Here is a 23081-nt window from a genome sequence, read left to right on the forward strand (position 1 = left end):
CCTCAGGCTGCGCGGGATCGCATGAAAGAGCATTTTTGTATGCCACTTAAAAATCCTCAGAATAACAATGGATTTATATTGTTTGCCAATACATGGGTCTACAGAGGCAGTTTTAGGGTGGTATGACCAGTGTGGTCACACTGGGCACCACACTGCAGAGGGCACCAAAACAATGCTGCAGAACGGAGCGAGAGATGCAGGGGGTGCCAAATTTTTGTGTTGCAAGGGAACTGTTGAAAGTCCACCCAGATCCTGACTCGGCATGGCTCTTCTTATACTCTTCCATATGCACCAACTCAAAGGGGCCAAGGTGTCTTCAGCCCCCCACAAAAATATCATATTTGAGGGGACTGTGTCCCCCCCAATATGAGTGGCATTGCCCCTGTGAGAAAGTGCCAGGAACACAGCTGCCGCCCAGCAGTTGCTCGTGCTATTCAGCTCCCCTCCCTCTCTGACCCATCAGAGCTATGTTGGGGCTTGTGGGTCCCCACCAGGGGATTCTTTAGCATATGCGCCACTGGGGTGCAAAGATCCGCCCAGTGCCCCCAAATTTAGTTTAAAAAGGTAAAGGACCCCTGACAGTTAAGTCCAGTCATGAACAACTCTGGGGTTGCGGTGCTCATCTCACTTTACAGGCTGAGGGAGCCGGCTTTTGTCTGCAGACAGCTTCCAGGTCATGTGGCCAGTATGACTAAGCCGCTTCTGGCAAAACCAGAGCAGCACACGGAAATGCAGTTTTCCTTCCCGCTGGAAGGTAGTATCTATCTACTAGCACTTGGCGTGCTTTTGAACTGCTAGGTTGGCAGGAGCAGGGACCGAGCAACGGGAGCTCACCCTGTCGCGGGGATTTGAACTGCTGACCTTCTGATCAGCAAGCCCTAGGCTCAGTGGTTTAGACCACAGCGCCACCCGTATCCCCAAATTAATTTTTATTATGCTTATGTCAGACACCACACTTATGCCTTATCTCTTGTTTACAAAAGAAGGGAGGAAAAAGAAACAAACTTTTTTATTTCCTCATTTAGTGCTGCCATTGTGAATGACAAGTGCCGCCACTGGTAAATGAGCACACAAAATTGAAAGTCCTTTAGTGAAACAGTAGGTATACATTTCAGTAATACCTAGGTATATAGGTATTTTGTGTTTCTAGCTTGATGAAAATTATTTATTATTTCATAACTGGTAGATAGTCAAGAGCTTAGGCAGCTTCAGCGGTGGGTGCCTGGCACCCCCCAGAATTCAGCGCCCGGGTGCCCCGCACCCCTTGCACTCCTAGGTAAAAACGGCCCTGGTCCCCACCAAGGAGGGAAGAGAGCTGTGTGCACCAGCCGGCTCGCAGTCGCACCTCTTGTAATGTTCTGTGCATGTGCACCCTTCCTTCTCCCCAAGCCCTTAATAAGCTTTTCTCTTCCACAAACAATTTAACACAGTGAGTGCTGGTTATGCATACACACACATAGGGTTTAATTGTTTGTTTTGTTTTTTGTAGTATGTTGCTTTAATTAGCTGTCTGTTTGAAATGCTGTTTGTACATCTAAAGTTTTAAATTGTGTATTTATATCTTGTATATGTTGTTTACATTTTGAGGTGGGGCCTCACACAGAAATGCGTGGAATAGCCATTGGCCGGCCAGCTGGTGGGGGAAAGGAGGCAGTTGCTCTCCATTGGCATCTTGCAGGGGCATGAGAAGGCAGCTTTGGAAGGGGGCGGCGATAGCTGTTGCTGCTGCCCAGCACCTGCCTCTTCCTCCCTTCCCCTCCTCAGCCCCAAACCAAAGGGCTTTCCACACCTGCCACGTCCTGAGGGAGACCTTGGTGCGTGACCCATCACCTCCACCAGTGGGAAGTGGAGTGTGAGGGCCTCCATCTCCTCCTCCTCTTCCTCTTCCTGGTCCATGACAGAGGCTGAGAGTGAGAGAGGAGGAGCTGCCAGCCACCGCCTTCAGCTCTGTCCCCCGGCTCCTCCCGAAATGCATCGTGACGTTGCGCATCTCACATGGCATCACACACATGTCATCAGCCCCCTCAGTTTTTGGCACAAATTGGCGCCTCTGTACTCTTGTGTTATTGATGAGTGGCCTGTAGAGAAATCCATTCTGGTTTGATGTGACCTCTCAGAAGCATAGAAAATCAACTGTTTAATTCCAAATCTAGGGATAGTGAGAATTATAAAAGCCTCCCTATGTTTGTTTCTGTTCCATCACAGTCCAGAGTGTTCCTTCCAGTTGCTCATCTAGATTTAAATGTCAACAAGTGCATGCTAAAGATATGCTCAAAGCCAAAAGTCTTTCTCCCTAAAAAAGCTGTCTTTCTTTTCAATAGCAGATAGCATAAATCTTAAGCAAGCATCACCACTCTCCCTACACCCTGTTTTCTGTTTTGTAATTAACTTCCAGATGTGTGTGGCATGGTTAGCATATATCTATCCCCCAAACCACATGGTATAGGAACAAAGGAAGTGACACACTTTGATGTCCTACCTAAATATTTGAAAACCAAGAGCATTGTGATCATGATGCACTCCTCACGAATGTGACAGCCCTAGGCAAACATCAAGGAAGAGGTATTATAATGCAACGTGGCAAAATAATTGGAGCTGTGAACAGCTCTTTGTCTACACCTGACAGCTGGGGAAAGTTAGAGGTCTTCTTCTGCTCTAACTTGCTAACAGGGCATTATTCCATATTGCAACAACATGGGAAACATGTGGGCAGCCAGACTAGCCTATGTGGGTACACCAGAGGGAGGGGAAAGAGGCAAAGCTCAAAATGGGGCAGAGATAGTAATATAGGAAGCTGTATTATACCAAGTCTGACTTTTCATCCCTCTTGCTCAGTACTGGCAGTAGATCTTCAGGGTTTCAGACAGGAGTCTCTCCCAGACCTACCTGGAGATACCTGGGGTTGAAACTAGGACCTTCTCCACACAAGGCAGATGCTCTAACATTGGCCTGAAGTCCTCTACTTAAACAGGAACACAGGAAGCTGCCTCTTACCTAGTCACACCATGAATCCACCTGGCTCCGTATTTTTGGCAGTGGTTCACCAGGGTTTCAAGCACTGATCTCTGAGGTCTACCAGATTGAACCCATCTGCAAGGCAGATGGTGCAGCTAGGTACAAACCTAAGATGATCCTAGAGGGACCAAGCCAAAGTCCCATCTAGTCTAATCAGGTGCCTATGGGAAGCCCACAAGCAGCAGCTGAGTGCAAAAGCATTTTACGGTACATTCAAATATCTCCCTATCACCTCTTTGTGACTATTTCCTCCTTCTTTAAACCTTGCTGAGAATCATAAGTGGGGAATGTCTTGACAACTCTCATCATCAGCAGTCAGTGTGACCAATAGCCAAGCATAATGAGAGTTGAAGTCCAGCAGCGTGAAGGGCCACAGATTCCCCATCCCTGATGGGGACCAGTTACCTGCTGTGTCCCTGTCAGGTCCAAGCAGGATCATAGATACAGGCAGTAGGAGTTCAACAATATCCAGAGAGCACCACATTGGCCAACCCTGCATTAGAGCATCAGTATTTTCTAATAATGGGCTTTATATCCAACAGTTTGGGAAATGAAAGCAGTAATAACTCAAGAGGGAGACAAAAAGGAGTGCTGATCAATGATAAACACACTCAAGATGTTTGGAGTGTGTGAACAAAATATTCAGCTTATGAAAGAAGAACAAGATGAGACAAAGATCTTAAGAGGGACTTGCCTTAAGCAGAGGAGGAGGTCATGTAGCTGGCTTTATACAGAAGAAATAGACAAAATGAAGGATGGGGAGGGAGAGGAGGGAGGGAGGCAGATCAGTGTGGAAGACAGCTCTGTTTTTATAAAACTGCTCTGGATAAGAAGATGAGACAAAGATGAGCAAAGGGCACAAACACAGAGTGTGGAATCGAAGAGAGGAGGCAAAATGAATCTAAGAGGATCTGAAAGCAAGGGATTGGATAGCCAGACCAAAACCAGAACAGAGGGTAAGTGACAACGGCTGAGTTTCCATTGCAATTCATGTTTCTGTTATTATTCAATATGAGCTAGGACAGGGGTCACCAAGTTTTTTGGGCCAGTGGGCACATTTAGAATTTTGAGAAACAGGATTTTTTGAATGGTTAAGAATTTTTAAGGTGTACCTCTTGGGAATTAGATCGGCTGACATTCCTGCCGCTAGGAAAAAAGTTTTCTTATATGCAACCGCTGCGGCCAGAATGATTATAGCTAAAAATTGGAAGGGAGAAAAATCTCCCTCAATAAGAGAATGGCATATAAGATTTTGTGAATATATAGATTCAGCAAGACTTACAGCCCGTGGTAAGAGGCCAATCAGACCAAAAACTGATAGAGGAGTGGACTTGCGTGAAGGAATACATCAAAAAACATTGTTCTGGTATTAATATATCGATATGCAATGAATGAAACTTATAGAGTGAAAAATTAAGAAGAAATGGGTATAAGAGGAGATAGTCAAAAATAATATTGATAAAAATAATATTGATAACACAGCGAAAAGAAGAAAAGAAACAAAGGAAGCCACATATAGGTGGAGGGAAGTCAAGATTTATGTCTGTATGTTTAATAATAATAATAATAAAATAATTTTAAGAACCTTTAGTTGATGTTCAAAAACATTACAAAAACACCAATTTTCCCATAAATTTATTGAGTTGATTTGATTGACCGAGCGCAAGCCAATAAAATGAATTTCAATAGGGACAAATGTAAGGTTCTGCACTTAGGCCAGAAGAACCAGATGCACAAATATAGGATGGGGGACATCTGGCTTACTAGCAGTACACGTGAAAAGGATCTAGGGGTTTGGTGGACCACAAACTTAACATGAGTCAACAGTGTGATGCAGCAGCAAAAAAAGCTAACGCTATTCTAGGCTGCATCAACAGAAGTATAGAGTCCAGATCAAGGGAAGTAATAGTACCACTCTATTCTGCCTTGGTCAGACCACACCTGGAATACCGTGTCCAATTCTGGGCACCACAATTTAAGAAGGATGTTGACAAGAAGGATGTGTGCAGAGGAGGGCAACCAAGATGATCAAGGATCTGGAAACTAAGCCTTATGAGGAGTGCTTGAAGGAGCTGGGGGAGGATGCATGTGACACAAGGTTGCAGGTCCCACTTGTCTACTCTGACTGAACTCAGCAGAACTCATTCAATCATCCTGCTCCAAGAGGTTTTTTTGGAGATTTGGACCAGAGCAAAACAAGCACCACTGGCCACTCTCAAAGGAGGGGATCATTATTTTCCCATGGAGAATCTTAGATGGGAAGTTCAGCTTTGCCGCCAAACCATGGAAATCCTTTCATTTTAAGATAAGATTAAACCCCATTCTATCTGTTGTGAGCCGCAAGCTTCTGGTTCTATTGCACCTTTGCAGAGAAAAACATTTAAATCAGCACCTAAAATGTTCCTCTGCATTCCAAACCCTGGTGTTTGCTATACAATTGAATGCTATAATATATATTGATTTTAGTTTGGTTCCCGCTGTGAAATGTTTAATGTCGCTCTTTGAGAGATGAATTTTTAGATGTATGGGTTTCTACTGAGTTGTTCCAGACACAGACACACACTTATATTCGCAACTGAGGAAAACGGAAAGGATAAGTAAGCAAAGAATATCATGATGATTAATTGTCACATTAGCATTCCGGCACTGAGAGTATGCTTTTCCCCATACACATTGCTTGTTGCTAGGGCTCTGATCACAGCTTCAGAACTGCATTATTAAAAAATGTGCATCCATGGTAGTGATACCTAATTTAAGAGGGATTATGCTGTACCAGAGCGAGGGGACCAAATATCTACAATTAAATGCCAGCATCACATAATTTTCAAGAATAAAGCCCCTGCCAATGTGTGAGGTGCTTTGTCATTCCAGAAACACAGGTACAATAAGGTGATCTGATCACAACTTGCATGCATAATGCAGAGGTTTGCCCATCTCGAAGACTTCTCCCCAAAAGGATGTCCTAAGCAAGGTTGTGCTCTCTCCACGAGGCATGGCTGTGACAGCAGCTACTAAAATATTGTGGGGCTTTTTGCTGTCAGATTTTGGTGAATAAATCTACAGCCTTAAAGCAAAACACTAAGAAGCCCATCTTCTGAAGCATAGCTGTGTTTCTGTTTGCAAAAGGCTTAAGGAAGTTGTTGACATCTGTCTGTCTTGAAGGACAATGGAGTGCGCCTCTGGAAGTGAAGACATACCGCTGCGTTGGCTGCACCGAAGTGACCTCCCTGGGGCACGAACCTGGGCAGTGTGTATGAAGGTCCTGGGCTGCCCAGATGCCAAGACTCTGCCCAGATGCCAAAGGAAAGCAGAGCAATACGCTTAGCACCAGCTTGGCTGCAGGAGTTGCTGAATGTGGGCATACAAGGCACCATCCAACCGCCTTAGGAACTTCACTCCTTAGCCTTTTCTTTTCCTGAAGATGCCTTGCAAGGCAGCGGGTATGGATTGCTCCTCAGGGTTTGCTCCAGAACCCTTTCTCATGAGTAAGTAGAGCTGCAAGGCAATGGAGGTTTAGGATCAGAGTTTTCTTTTTCCTAGATGGGCTCCCTTCCCGGTTTGATGAGCTCCATCTGGTATGATACCCCTTTAATCCATAATGCACGTGCAGCCTAAGTAGAAAGCAACTTCCTGTGTTCCTATGCATGTACATGGCAATCTCCTGTACAATATTCATACACTTCTTTAAATGCTGCCTAGTTATTAATAGCTCATTCCTTGTTTACCCCAAAGTAAAGCTTGGAGCTCTTATTGAGAACAGCACATTCTGAAAGATCAGCTCGTCACTTAAAAGTGATTTAAAGGTGATAGGACTAGGTGAAGAAATTTAACACATTGGTTTCCATTCACAGCAAACCATTTTGATGACCTTTCATGAAGCACAGCATTGATGCAGTATAAATTAGCCTCTCTTCATTACCTTTTAAAAAAAAATGCTAACTGGCATGTATGTCTGGTAACTTCCTTCCCAGCTCAGCTTTTCTGAATGCTTTTAAAATATAAAAGGTGTTTTTTGTTCAAAGAGACGGGGAGGATAATGATTTCTGCTATATTTATTTTCCCTCTGGGAAGTGTTATATTTGAATAGAATAGGGGCTTTCTTGTAGTATTATTTTTAAAAATCAGCTAGCAAATCGAAGACATCAGAAATTGTCAAACATTGCCATTTTGCTCCTAATGCAATTTTCAAGAAGAATAATATTAAGAGAGAGAATGAAAAAGCTGATATGGATCAGTCCAAAACTTTCAGAAGTTCCAGTGTCTGCTGTGGCAAAGTCTGTAGAAGGGGCGGGCAGGGGAACCTTTTTCCAAGAGTCATGTTTCCTTGTGGGCTACATTATGTGGATCACACCCCAATGGTGGGCAGGGCCAGTGAGAAAAATGGGTGGAGCAACATATGCAATGTTCACCTTTGTAAGTAGGCTACCACCCTCTTAGTCCTTCATCCGAGCAAGCAAGGACAGTTCAAGGACTGTACTGGGGAAAACATTTGGGGTGTGAAGCAAGGCTGGGGAAGGATGTGGCCTGGAAAGAATCCCTGAAGTTCACCACCACAGGTGTAGAAAAGCCCTAGACCAGGTGCACAGCCTGGGAGTCATTTTGGACTCGCAGCTGTCCATGGAGGCACAGGTCAATTTTGTGTCCAGGACAACTGTTTAGCAGCTACATCTGGTACACAGGCCGAGACCCTACCTGCCCACAGTCTGTCTCGCCAGAGTGGTGCATGCTCTAGTTATCTCCCGCTTGGACTACTGCAATGTGCTCTGTGTGGGGCTACCTTTGAAGGTGACTCGGAAACTACAACTAATCCAGAATGAAGCAGCTAGACTGGTGACTGGGAGTGGCCGCTGATACCACATAACACCGGTCTCAAAAGACCTACATTGGCTCCCAGTATGTCTCCTGTATTTACTCCTTTCTCCCTTATTAAAACATTTGTGATTTGTAAGATAAATATTTTAGTTCATCATCCATCCACACTAGGGATTGATTTGTCCTTTACTTGAAGACTTCACCTGGAACAACTCAGTTTAAGTCTTTTGCATTTGAAACGAAACCAACTTTCAAAGAGTCACCATTTTAAAAAGAAAAGAAAAGAAAAGCGATTCCATTGTGCTAAAATTATTTATAGCTCTCTTAACTTTCGCCAATGCATCTATTGGAGTTAATAAGCCTATGGTTCATTCTTTTGTGTGCTTTCGACACGGGGGTGGAGGAAACAATAACAATGCAATTGAAAATAAGGTCTAAGTCCCTGTGATACAGGAATAAATTGGGACAGACCTGACACAGGAGCACAAGATGCTGCCTTATAGGTCTCTCCAGTGCATTTTTCTGGGGGAATGCAGGGGTGCACATACCTCTAAACATTTTGTGAATCTAAGTTTGGCTTCATTGAGGGACAATATTTCAATATGGACAGGAGTGCCTGGCGTGCTCTGGTCCATGGGGTCACGAAGAGTCGGACACGACTAAACGACTAAACTACAACAACAACAACAACATTTCAATATGAGTAGGAAAATGAGAGTGCCCCTAAACATTTTTTTAGGAGAAAAAAGCACTGGGCCTCTCCCAGCCACTGGCGGAGGAAGAGGAGTGCAAGGAGAGCGCACCGTCCCTGGCAGGCGCGATCCCCAGGGTGCCATTGCGGCTCCGCCCCTGCCCGCGTTGGGCACCCCGCCCCCCAGGGTGCACCAGCCCTGCCCCAGCCTGCTCTCTGCCACTGCTCCCAGCCCTACCTAGAGGTGCCTAAAGTTGGACCAGGGATCTTCAGCATACAAGGCAGATGTTCCGCCACTGAGCTATGAGCCTTTATTTAAATAGGAATACAATGGTACCTCGGGTTAAGTACTTAATTAATTCCGGAGGTAGCATTCTTAACCTGAAACTGTTCTTAACCTGAAGCACCATTTTAGCTAATGGAGCAGGATTTCTGTTCTCATCCTGAAGCAAAGTTCTTAACCCGAGGTACTATTTCTGGGCTAGCGGAGTCTGTAAGCTGAAGTGTATGTAACCTGAAGCGTATGTAACCAGAGGTACCACTGTATAAGAAGTTGACTTATGCCAAGTCTATACCATCTACCTCAATATTATTCACACTGACTTGCAGTAGGGTTTCAGACAGGGAACGTTCTCAACCCTAGCAAAGCAGGTGCTTTCACCGCTGGATTGTAGCCCTCCCCACAGTCACTGGCAGAGGAAAAGGAGTGGGGTGGGACGCACCACCCCCTGCAGCGCAATCCCGGTGGGGTGCCATCATGGCTGCCCCCCGCCTGCGCTGGGTGCCACACCCCTATAGGCGGCATGCCACTCCCACGCCTGCTTTCTGCCCCCTGGTGCCGGAACATGAAGCTCCACCACTGCCCACAGTTCCCACATGGGTCCTCTTCCATTTTTTATCTCTTTCCCACCTGAGGAAGGACAGATTTTAATGCTCCTTCTTAACCCCTCCCTGCTTCCCCACACAAGTGAAAAGAGGGTAAGCTCCTTTGACACCAGTGATTGACAGAAGGGAGACCAGGACCTCCTGAAAGACCTCTGGGTGATTTGTGGTAGATCAACAGAGATTTCTTATGCTCAATTATTTATCAACGGCAAAAACAAAACTACTTTCTTCTTCCCTCAAAATAGACTGCTGAAATAAATAGACCAGTGTGAAAGGTCTGCAAGGTCAGTTTTTGAAAGAAAGCACACACAACACTACCCCTACCCCCCCGGGGCTTAGCTTGTTTTCAAATGTGCCACAATCCTTTTATCAAAGTGCGTGTCCCGTGAAATGCAACAGGAAGGGAAACCGGAAAGAGTGTCAGTATTCCAACTTCCTCCTTCAGCTGTATGCATTTTTCAGCTGAGGGAAAAGGTGATTGCCCAGGAGGCTCCCAAGCTTTTGGGCACTGTGTCCTTTGGAATCATGTTGGTGACTGCCCCCAATCTAAGGTTTCCCGGGAACTGGAAAAAAGCCAAGGAGCCCAGCTTAGCAATCAAGGCAAATAATAATGAAGGTGTTCTGCAATAGCAGTGCTAATCTCTCTTTCCCTGTACTTTTTTCTCTGCAATTGCTCAACAGGACTAAGGCATGTTACTAGTCCTGATACAAGGATACCACTTGATTGGGGGGGAAACGGGTATTGCACAGTTGCCTTGGAATGACCCTTCTGGTTTGACTTGTGTTAAGACATTGCTCCATTCATTTACCACCCACTGGAAAGTTGCATCTATTACTTTGCCCAGTTACTATCAGTCTAAATTATATGCCATGTTTAACGCAACAAGTACTTCAATGTGCCTAAAGCAGATATAAAAACTCTATAGAAAATGAAATCCCTGAAAAAGAACAGTAAAACTATGAGTTCTCCAGATGGAATCCATTGTTCGGCAAGCTGAGCTGATCTTTACAAATTGCAAATATGGGGGAAAGTCTCCCCAAAGACTGGTTATTATTTTCTAATCGTAGGGGGGAAAGACTGGCTATTATTTTCTAATGATAGGGGGAAAGACTGTCCTGATTCATCTTACCTCCCAAATAGCTTATCACAATGTAGCAGCTTGGAGAAGTCAAAAAACCCAATTATTTACCAAGGAAAGGGGGGAAAAAATCTCGCTTGGAAAGGCCAGCATCACTGATGCACAAAAAATGCTGGATTAATTCCAGGTTCTGTTGCTGTGGACTTATTAAACTTTTAAAAGATGTGGCCTGGGATGAGTTTTACATGCAGATAGGTGTGCATTAACCTGAGTTTTAGACTGCAATCCTGTGGTCCCAGGGGCCATAGACGAGAGCAGATCCCCCCCCCTCTGTGGGCAGAGAGTGAGATTTGTGGGTAAAGCAAGAATGCATCCTCTTTGCTGCCATAGAAACTTCCATGGATGTTCCTTATCTGATGAAAAAGAGGTGTTTAGGGGAAATCTCATGGCGAATCAGTGGAAGCTTGGAATCCATCCGCTCTCCCAATAACATTCTCCTGAGATGGGAGGGGGAAGCACAGGAGCCCTAGCTAGGGATGGGGAGAAATTCTATTTTCTTTGAATTTTAATGAGAAACTACCCAATTTGCACTTTCCGAACCAATATGTGAAGGAGAACATAATCATCCTCAGCACTGTGAAAGGTTAAGATGTATTGTTTGGGAAAATATATATTGAAAGGGGAGAAAGTCAAAAGGCAATGCAACAAAGGAAATGCGTTTTCTTTAGGGGTAAATATGGATGATTACCAGAAAAATCGAAGGAAGTCTCAAAAGTATAATTTGTTAAAATTTGGTTAAAAATGTATAATTTTGGTTGAAAATTAATAAAAAGTATATACAAAAAAAAAGAGAACACAATCATCCTCTGGAATTTGTACTTCACTGAAATTTGCAATGCAGTTCTCAAGCCAAGCAAATTGTACAAAGTTGCATATATTAGTGAAAGTAGCATGCAAAGATGTGTTGTGTTAGGGGACATTGCTTGCAGCTGTCAACATGCCCAGGGTACTAGAGGGATGTGTCTCTGCCTGATTTCCCCCAAATTTCACCTGCCCATACTTTTGGACTTTGGTGAATCAGGTTGCTGATCTTCTGTTATATTTAATGAATATGACCTCTTCTACCATTTCCTTGCCTATGGAGCCTTCTCCCTGGGTGTAGGGGGCAAAGATTGTTTCACAAATCACCTCCCAATTCCCCACGACTTTCCATAGGGATGAGTCCCATTCTGAGCCAGGAGGAAGTTTCCAGGGACTTGGACCCAATTTGCAATGGGATATAGATTTCAAAACGGGGGTTCATATTGTGAACAGTCCAGTCCCCTCACTGAAAAATGCTACGACTCTTCCTGAGCAGCAGGCTCCCTCGCAGCCTTGTCATTGCAATTATAGCACAGACCTCCTGTTCCAGGCACTGCAAACAGAAGAGCTACAAGCATCCTTCAAGGCAGAATCTCTCGACAAACATTGAATTGCTTCTTGGCAAACTTTGCAACTGACAGTATCTCCAAGCAGATCTTTTCTACACCACAAAACGTGTAAGTGGTCAAATACCATTTGTTGGCAGAACGGCTCTGAGGTCAATAGAGATAGCAGAGGGATGTGTTTGACCATCGGGGACTTAATTTAGTTCATTATCCTGCACAATTTGCTGATACCTCTCTTCCATAATTACACGACTCTTCCCAACTCTCTGAATGAGCATCATTGAAGCTGTCTGTGGAGCTGCTGTAAACTCTTAGCTATAATTATCCTGTTATTCAAAGCCCTTGTTTTCCCATTATCCTAAGAGTGAAGTCTGAACCACTGGAAATCTCCTAGAGTGGTTCATCTAAGCACATAAATTGGATACTGTCTCTGTGCTGGTTTACACATGCATATTCAGCACTTGTTGACAGCTGGATTAAGTAAAGGATCAAGCAATAACGAAGGACCAAATCACAGTCTTAGAACACCTGTTTTGGAGGCAGAAGACCTTAGGCTCAGTGCCTGGCATACCCAGATAGGACCACAATAGACCTTTGTCTAAACCCTGGAGTACCTTTTCCAGCCTGTGTCAATCATGGGCACCTATGGCCCTATGGATGAAGTTGGACTCTCATCAGTCCCAGCTAGCATGGCCAATGGACAGGGGTGATGAGAGTTGAGGCCAAACAGCATATGAAGGCCCCACAGTTTTCCCATCCCTGATCTATAACAAGAATGCATAGTAGAAACAAGGGAGAAGAATTATAACTACTGGTTCCTCATCCCTGGTATGAACAGAACTGATCAAGATGTACCAGTGGTCTGACTTTATATGAGGCATCTTCCTGTTAATGACTGTCAATCATAAGTATGCAAGCAGAATCATCAAATCACCTCTGATGAAATGTTCTTTACCTTGATGGCATCTCACCAGCTTCTCTCCATCATCTCTGCCACCAGCCATTTATGGAAGAAGAAGAAGAAGAAGAAGAAGAAGAAGAAGAAGAAGAAGAAGAAGAAGAAGAGTAGTTTGGACTTGATACCCCGCCTTTCACTCTCCTTAAGGAGTCTCAAAGCGGCTAACAATCTCCTTTCCCTTCCTCGCCCACAACAAACACTCTGTTGTGAGTGGGGCTGAGAGACTTCAGAGAAGTGTGACTAGCCCAAGGTCACCCAGCAGCTGCATGTGGAGGAGCGGGGAAGTGAACCCTGTTCACCAGATTATGAGTTCACTGCTCTTAACCACTACACCATGCTGGCCCATTACACCATAGGGCTTTTAGTCCATTGCTTCTCTCATTTTGACCACTCATTCAAGATGACAATTGCTCCCTGGTGAATGGGAACATTAATGCAAGCTCAACAAACGGTGTTAAGTTAGTGAACTAAATCCATTAAATGCAAACAAACAAACACCACTGAATCTATTTCATATATGTATATGTATGTATGTATATATACAGGGACGCGGGTGGCTAGGACCTGCCGCTCGTATGGTCAGTGGTTCGAATCCCCGCGGCGGGGTGAGCTCCCGTCGTTCAGTCCCAGCTCCTGCCCACCTAGCAGTTCGAAAGCACTCTTAAGTGCAAGTAGATAAATAGGTACCGCTTTACAGCGGGAAGGTAAACGGCGTTTCTGTGTGCTGCGCTGGTGCTGGCTCGCCAGAGCAGCTTTGTCACGCTGGCCACGTGACCCAGAAGTGTCTCCGGACAGCGCTGGCCCCCTGCCTCTTAAGTGAGATGGGTGCACAACCCTAGAGTCAGACACGACTGGCCTGTATGGGCAGGGGTACCTTTACCTTTTTATGTATATGAAAGAGAGAGAGAGAAGGTGGTAGGAAGATACAGTTCAGCATGATTTGCTTATAGGAGTTGTACTTTGAGCTAGTGCTGGGACCAATTACAGACCTCATGTTGAAATATATTATTATGTCCAAATACTCATTATTGGATCGGCGCTTACGCATGCACACACAAACACTTCCGTCATACAAATTAAGTCATCCAAGAGTTCGAACTCTCCGAGACCAACCTACAAATATCATGCAACAAATTAAAGCAGAAACACAGTGGAAACTATCTTAGGTTTGGGACCAATGGCCTGGCTCTGTGTAAAGCAGCTTCCTGTATTCCTGTGAAACTCTCTTTCCTGGCAGAACAATCACAAGGAAGGTAGGGTTGCACTTTATAGTGGCAGCAAGCAGAACCTGCAACAACCACAAAATTGCAGTGTGGAGTTCCACTGTTCAGGATTTCGATCATGCCCTTCCCTCTCCCCGCTCCAAATTTCCATTCTGCCTTTCCAACAATTTCCCCTTGTTAAACCACTCTGGGAATTACAACTCTATGTGGGGAACAGGGGCCTCCTAGCAACTGTCAACACCCTTAACGAATGAAACTTCCCAAAACTCCTTGGGGAGAAGTCATGACTGTTAATGGGAATCACAAATGGTCAAAGTGCTGTTGCACTCGGGTCTGGCTTGCAGGCATCTGGTGATGCATGTGGTTGGCCATTGTGAGAAACACGGGATTGTGAGAAACACAGGCCTTTGGCCCAATCCAACAGGGCTCTACCTATGTCTCTTCATGGGACCAGTTAGAGGAGAAAGTACTGAGTTAGGATAGACCAGTGGTCTAACTCAATATAAGATGCTTAAAAACGTGGGTGAGCAATTTTCTTTTGAATTCTTCTCTGATCTTCTGTGGAGATGTAAAATGGTTACCATGGTACAATACTGTACAAAGCAGTGAAATTACAACATTTAAGATTGCCTTTAAGAACAAGAACATTTGGTTCCTGCACTCTTGACAATGCTGTGTTGAATTTAATGGAGTTATATAACCTGCAGATTATGGAATCAACTGTGAAAGTGTTTGGCTCACAATTCTCCAAAGAAGTGGACTCATCATTTGAAAGGGCCAGTGCTTTTACTCAGGATTACTAGAACAGATTGAGAGGGACTCGAGAAATTGACCTGTTAAAGAGGTAGGATCTTGAAAAAAAGATATTGATATTGGTTAGGCCAACACTATTGCTGCATAAAACACAGCATTCTTCTTGCGGATGATTCATTCTTCAGTTTATTTAGGACCATATCAGTTTTGCATGTGTTTACTCAAAAAACTGTTTCAACTTCTTCCTGCATTAATCTGTGATTGTTTGTTTGTTTGATAAATCTATATGCACAGTCCACACATGGGACTCTAAGGATTGGTCTGCTGGGATAAATAAGAGAAATTTACTCTACTCACGAAATGAACCTGGGATTGTTCTACACCTACATTTCACTGCGAAAATTAGATCTGTACAAGGATCGCACCACCCACCCCAGTCTGGATCCCTGAATTGGGACCTTGGATTGGCCCAACCTGGGGTACATACAACTTGACCCAGATCTGGCTCCGGGGGGAAAATGGGTGGTGGGACTAATGTTTATTAATTCTTCCCTCTCACCAGAAGCTTGTCCAGTTTTAGGAATATTTTGTTCCAACATAATTATGCTTGACAGCCATGGCACTGATCATTGAGTGAAGTATGGTAATCTGCACCATTTAATCGCCATTTGGTACTGGCTCTTGCCTGTTTGAGGACTCATCTATTAGGATAATCCTTCAACCAGCTCATTAAACAAGGTAACTCCTAATCTCTGGGCTTTCTTGTTCCAAATGCCGTTCCAGGCAAATGTTCCAACTACAACATAATTGTGATATGTAGAACTACTTCATACTGCTGCTTAAATGGAGAAAACAAAATCTAGATCATCCAGTCGAATTTATTTGTCAGAAACTATTGTGCATCACAAAAAAATGCAAACAGTGAAGAAGCATGTTTTAGCATAAGTGGTTCCTCAGCACACAAGACCCCAAGTTGTCCATTGAAATTCTGTCTAATTCATTGGGCTGCTAAGGTGAACATGGAAACCTTCTATGTGGTGAGTGTATCCCCACCCATCAGCAAATAACAGATTTTCTGCTTATTTTTCAGGAAGCTCTCTGGAGAATTCCTTAGAAATATCTGTCCCTTGGAGAATTATACAGGGAGCAATAAACTACACAACAAACAATATTTTCTACCTCTCCTAGGAAACCGATACACAAATGATGATTTACAGGTATTTTGGAATATCTGTTATCCAGATACGGCATGGGCACAGTTCAAAATCAAAAGCTGTAAATGACTTCCTCAACACTCTAACTATTAATATTTTTTTTAAAAAGTAATCTGGAAGGCAGTTCATGCAGTGCATAGTCAAACTATGGAACTTTCTCCCCCCAGGAGGCAGTAAGAGTGAGTAACTTAGATGACTTTAAAAGAAGATTAGACAAATTCATGAAGGATGAGGTTATCAGGGGCTTCTAGGCACAATGGCTATGCTCTACTTCCACAGCTGGAGGCTGTCCTGCTTCTGAATACCAGTACAGTGGTACCTCTGGTTATGTATTTAATTTGTTCTGGAGGTCCGTTCTTAACCTGAAACTGTTCTTAACCTGAAGCACCACTTTAGCTAATGGGGCCTCCTGCTGCCGCCGCGCTGCCAGAGCACGATTTCTGTTCTCATCCTGAAGCAAAGTTCTTAACCTGAAGCACTATTTCTGGGTTAGCGGAGTCTGTAACCTGAAGTGTATGTAACCTGAAGTGTATGTAACCCGAAGTACCACTGTAGCTGAAATGGCAGGAGGGAATAATAATAATAATAATAATAATAATAATAATAATAATAATAATTTATTTGTACCCCGCCCATCTGGCTGGGCGCCCCCAGCCACTCTGGGCGGCTTCCACAGAGACCAAAAACACACTAAAATGTCACCCATTAAAAACTTCCCTGAACAGGGCTGCCTTAAGATGTCTTCTGAATGTCAGGTAGTTGTTTATCGCTTTGACATCTGGTGGGAGCGCATTCCACAGGACGGGCGCCACTACCAAGAAGGCCCTCTGCCTGGTTCCCTGTAGCTTTGCTTCTCGCAATGAGGGAACCGCCAGAAGGCCCTTGGTGCTGGACCTCAGTGTCCCGGCAGAATGATGGGGGTGGAGACGCTCCTTCAGGTATACTGGGCCGAGGCTGTTTAGGACTTTAAAGGTCAACACCAACACTTTGAATTGTGCCTGGAAATGTACTGGGAGCCAATGTAGGTCTTTCAAGACCGATGTTATGTGTCTTGGCAGCCGCTCCCAGTCACCAGTCTAGCTGCCGCATTCTGGATTAGTTGTAGTTTCCGGGTCACCTTCAAAGGTAGCCCCACATTGCAGTAGTCCAAGTGGGAGATAACCAGAGCATGCACCACTCTGGCGAGGCAGTCTGCGGGCAGGTAGGGTCTCGGCCTGCGTACCAGATGGAGTTGGTAGACAGCTGCCCTGGAAGGGTGCTCTTGTGCTCGAATCCTGCTTGTGAGTTCCCCACAGGCATCTGGTTGGTCAACATGAGCACAGGATGCTGGGCTGGTTGGGCCATTGGCCTGATCCAGCAGGCTCTGTCATGTGACAAAGACACACGAGAGCAGAAGCAGCAAAGCAGGCTGGGAAGTGCTGGGACTGCACAATCATTTGGGCCTACTAAAGTTATTCAGGCCTAACTGCTACCTGTTGAGTCACTCTGACATGTGACTCATTCTCCTTCTAAGTAGCCGCCATTTTCTCTCTGTGTTCTCTGTAAGTTTTCAGTCAGAGTCAGTCTGCCTCAGCTGTGAGCAGAGTCAGTATGGAATCTCAGTCAAACTGTTTGGAACCATGTTGTTTATGAAGAAGTTTATTTTAATTCAGTAAAGCTCTTATTCTTTCAAATAATAATAATAATAATAATAATAATAATAATAATAATAATAATTTATTATTTATACCCCGCCCATCTGGCTGGGCCTCCCCAGCCACTCTGGGCGGCTTCCATAAAAACCAAAAATACAGTAAAATATCACACGTTAAAAACTTCCCTGAACAGGGCTGCCTCAAGATGTCTTCTGAATGTCAGGTAGTTGTTTATCGCTTTGACATCTACTGGAAGGGTGTTCCACAGGGCGGGCGCCACCACCGAGAAGGCCCTCTGCCTGGTTCCCTGTAGCTTTGCTTCTCGCATTATTAATTTACGCTGCACATCAGGCTCTTCTTACAGTTTGGCTTTGCAGCAGGCTGCAGCTGACTCTCACATCAGTATTGTAGGTGGGGATGAAGTGGGCCAGAGGCAGAAGATACCTACAAAAGACAGACTGCTGGCCGGGCACTGGGGTGGATAAAAAAGGCAGGAATTGCCACTTCCACTCTTTAGCAGGGGCAAATTCGCCACACACACCTTTGGAAGGAGGCCCAATGAGATGACCATATGTGACAAGTAAAAGGTAGGTAGAGGGACCCCTGACCATTAGGTCCAGTCGTGACCGACTCTGGGGTGGCGGCGCTCATCTCGCTTTATTGGCTGAGGGAGCCAATGGTCATGGGCCAGCATGGCTAAGCCACTTCTGGCGAACCAGAGCAGCGCACGGAAACACCGTTTACCTTCCCGCCCAGAGCGGTACCTATTTATCTACTTGCACTTTTTGGTGTGCTTTCGAACTGCTAGGTTGGCAGGAGCTGGGATCAAGCAATGGGAGCTCACCCAGTTGCGGGGATTCGAACCGCCGACCTTCTGTTCGGCAAGTCCTAGGCTCTGTGGTTTAACCCACAGTGCCACCCGCGTCCCTTATATGTGACAAGAGATGTGGGCAAATAAAGATACGACTAGGGCAAAGGGGGTTTCCAAGCATAGTTGATCAGATAAGTGACAACACCCACATTATCTTTTTTTTTATAAAGATATTTATTAAGTTTCCAATTTTATACAAACAAAGAGGGGGGGGAAAGCAAAAAAGTTTAAAAACACATACAGTTCACAATACTTAATTTTCAATGACATATTTCCCTGACCTCCTCATACCTCCCCTTCTTGTATTCCAATTCAAATTATTTACTCAGCAAATCCTTATCTCAAAACATTGCAGCTGGAAACCCCTTAATTTCAATCCAACATCATTCAACATTCTTTAATTTTACAATATTTCTGTAAATAGTCCTTAAATTTCTTCCAGTCTTCTTCTGCCGACTCTTCTCCCTGGTCACGGATTCTACCAGTCGTTTCTGCCAATCCCATACAATCGATCATCTTCATCTGCCACTCTTCCAGAGTGGGTAAATCTTGCGTCTTCCAATACTTTGCAATAAGTATTCTTGCTGCTGTTGTAGCATACATAAAGAAGGTTCTATCCTTTTTTAACACCAAATGGCCGACCATGCCCAAGAGAAAGGCCGACAACACCCACATTATTGCTCCCTCTTTGAGAGGGGTGCAAATTTGCCACACCCCTACTCCCCCAGGAAGAAGAAACAAGTTTTTTTTCCCTCCAAGGGTGGGGTAGGCATGGGTTACCACCTTTGGTCAGGCAAAATAAAGAAGAGGTTGGGGAAATAGGGGACAGGTCGGGAATTTCTATTCTAACTTTGCTCTCTGACTCCAAGTCTCCATCTCCAACGCACACACCTCTGCCCATGCAAAAACTCTCTCTCCCAAACCAGACCAGACCCCCCCTCTCTTGCTTCCTGACCCTCCCGTCACCATCCTCCCATGCAAAACTGAGACTCCATCATAGCACTGAAAAAAGACAAAAACAAAACAAAATCTTGCTTCCCACAACCCAACCTCTGCCTGCAAATTCCTCCTCCTGGCTACACCCAACCCTCTGCCCACATCCCATGATAACTCTCGCTCTTGACTCTTCTCATGAACCCACCCTCTGCCTGCACAAACTTCTGCTCAGGCTCTCGCTCTTCTCCTCCCGATGGACCTACCCTCTGCCTGCGCAGTTCTGGGGAGGAGGAGGAGCCTGAATACGTGAAAAAGGGTCTTCTGTTTGAAGTCTGAAATATACTCAGAATCGAGAGTGGATTTCATGCTCTTTATTCAGCTCCTAGTAGTGAGGAGGAATGGAAGTTCACCCAAAGTATCTGCTTTATATACATTATTTACACAATGGGCTGCACGTGATTGGCTAATTCTGGAATTCTCCTGTAAGCCAATCAGGTTGTGGATTCACTTCCATCTGGAGCTGGATTGGGTGGATCCTGCCAGCCAATCATACTGCTGCATTGTTCTAGGACCAATCAGACTGCTGCATTCTGAATCCTATTGTTCTAGGACCAATCAGACTGCTGCATTCTGAATCCTATTGTTCTAGGACCAATCAGACTGCTGCCTTTTGGATCCTATTCAACTCAGTACATAACAAAGTCAAATAAGAACAGGGGACATTTTTCTGCAAAAAAAAAAGAAGAAGAAAGGACAATCACATTTTTCTGGGGACAGGTGGCAACCCTAGGCACAAGGGCCAATCAGAACGTTGGAAGTGCTGGGTTTTATAAACCAGCTCCTCCCCAAACGACCCCCAAATAACTCTTCTTCACTGTGTGACCTTCTCTCCCTGCCTATGCAGTGTGAGCTTGGCCTAGCTGCCTGCTAAAAAGCCTGGGTATAAATTTGGCCCTCAGGAATTGGGGAAAAGCTGATCCCTCCATCGTTAGGGAACTTTTCTGCTCAGACTATTTCCATTTGGCTAATCCTGTTTAATCTGGTTTAATTGTTTGACTGCAGATCCTGTAGGTGGTTGTATATTTAAAATAAGTATAACCTTTTCTTCACCACGGTAACTGCATCTTGCATCTTTATGAATGTGATCACAAAGCCTCATGCGTGGCACTTTGCCAGCCTTGATGATCAGTTGATCACCAGGCCTTCCATACCGCAGGGTAAAAACACCAGGCAGGCCCCACAAATAACCCAGAGATGCATTTTAACTAAAACGACACATTCTACTCATGTAAAAAAACGCTGATTTCTGGACCATCCGTGGGCCAGATTTAGAAGGAGATTGGGCTGGATCTGGCCCCCGGGCCTTAGTTTGCCTACCCATGGTTTAGATCAGGGGTGGCCAACTCCCAAGAGACTGCGATCTACTCACAGAGTTAAAAACTGGCAGTGATCTACCCCCTTTTGGGGGGTTCAGGTCAAAGTTGTTGGGTCAGGAATGTCCTCAGCCTGGGAGCTATCCTGGTGGTTCATCCTGGTTCTCTAGTTTGAGATCCTGGTGTCCTCCTGTAAGATTTAGTAGAGATACCAAGGAATGCTCTTTGGTGCTGTATATGGCTTAGTTTGCTTGCATGAGCCATCTGCCCTGCAGGCTTCTTAAATGCTACAGATCTGTCTCCTGATTACCGTGGTACCTTGGTTTACTAACTTAATCCGTTCCAGAAGTCCTTTCTTAAACTAAAACGTTCTTAAACCAAGCCGTGTTTTCTCATAGCAGTGGGGGACTCAATTTACAAATGGAACACACTCAACAGAAAGCGGAACATGTTCTGCTTTCAAGGCAAAGTTCACAAACCCAAACACCTACTCCCAGGTTTGCAGCGTTGTTCATAAACTAAGCTGTTCTTAAAGCAAGGTACCACTGTATATGAAGCTATGCTTAGGTTAGAAGCACTAGACCAGTGGACCATAATGTTGACGTAACAAATAATTATTATAATAATAATAATTTATTATTTATACCCTGCCCATCTGGCTGGGCTTCCCCAGCCACTCTGGGCGGCTTCCAAAATTTTTTAAAATACTATAATACATCAAACATACCGTATCATCTTCAGATTGGAATGGGTAGCTTGCATATTATGCCCTTGCAATAAAACTCATGATGCACAGAAAAATGGAAGGTATCACAGTGGTTTTCTCCATGAAATGCCAGTCTTCACCCCCTAAAGGAGGGGCTGCTCAAATCTGTCCTCCCACATCTGCAGTGGTTAAATTGCTTTATCCCTTAATTTTGCTGATGGTATTGAATATAATTTGTAGATGCAATGCTAAAATCCGGGCCCAAATTCCTCTTGTCATCTATGGAAATGTCAGAAAGTAAGCAGCCCCCCATGGCAATTCTGTCCCTTCCCGCTTCTTACCCCACACTTGATCCTGTTGCAAGACGGCCACATTTTTTTCAGCCACATAGCATGAAATTGTTATTGAGAAAGCAAATCGTAGCAACAATTATGTTAGAGTAATTGTGTTGTGCACTGGCTCTGTTTGCAAAATATAATCCCCTTATGCAAAATGCATGTGATTAATAAAAGATGAACATTTTTAATTCTGCTATCTTTGCCCTTCCAAATCCTACTTATCTACTGTTTTAGCTTTTTTGAAAAGAAGAAAAGAAAAAAAGAAAAATCCAGACCACCCATTATTATTATTATTATTGTTGTTGTTGTTATTATTATTATTATTATTATTATTATTATTATTACAGTTGCATCCACAAATTTGGTTTTTGAATTATCACATGACTCCTCACCCCTAGAGTTTTTAAATCACCATCCCTTTGCCTTAGAGTAGATGGGTGAGTCTGTTTGTTTTGGTATCTCTTTTTTGCAAACTTAAATAGATTTCCCCACATTTCTGCATCCATTTGCAATATTTTTTTTTGGGGGGGGTGTTGTTTTGTTTTTTAAAAAAGTCTTCATGAGTGTTTGTCAGAATTTTATGTTGGGTGATAACGCCCGCCCCCCCCCCCAACGCAACATCGCCCGGGATTCATCACTCGGGTCTCTCGTCACACTGATGTGATCCATAGTCAAGGACATGATCACACGGCTAGCAGAGTCCAGACAGAAGCTGAGCCTTGAGGTGTAACATCTAAGCCTAGTTTTATTGCACACGAAATCAAACGTAACATAACAAAGAAAACATGGCTTCTCTCTCGGTCTTTCTTCCAACAGAGAGAAAACTGCAAAAGCAATAGCTATACAGAACGGAACAGCGTATCTCAATTTCCGCTCACGAGACTCCAACAATCAGTGCTGGAATGTAAACACAGACATGTGACATGTAACAATCCCACACATCTGCAGCACGGGAGGAATGGAATTCCCAACATTTTAATGCCTATTTCTCTTAATATATACATTTCTTGCATGCAATTTCCCCTCATATAATGAGTATTATATGCCATTTTTACTAATACATGCATGATTACATGTGCTTTGTATTTCACACTTTCCCGTAATGCATTTCTGGACACATCTTTTGGTTGGAGAAATGCACTGCAAAATTTGAAGAGGTGTAGATT

The sequence above is a fragment of the Podarcis raffonei genome, chromosome 16 (genome assembly GCF_027172205.1).
Source record: "Podarcis raffonei isolate rPodRaf1 chromosome 16, rPodRaf1.pri, whole genome shotgun sequence".
NCBI lineage: Eukaryota > Metazoa > Chordata > Lepidosauria > Squamata > Lacertidae > Podarcis > Podarcis raffonei.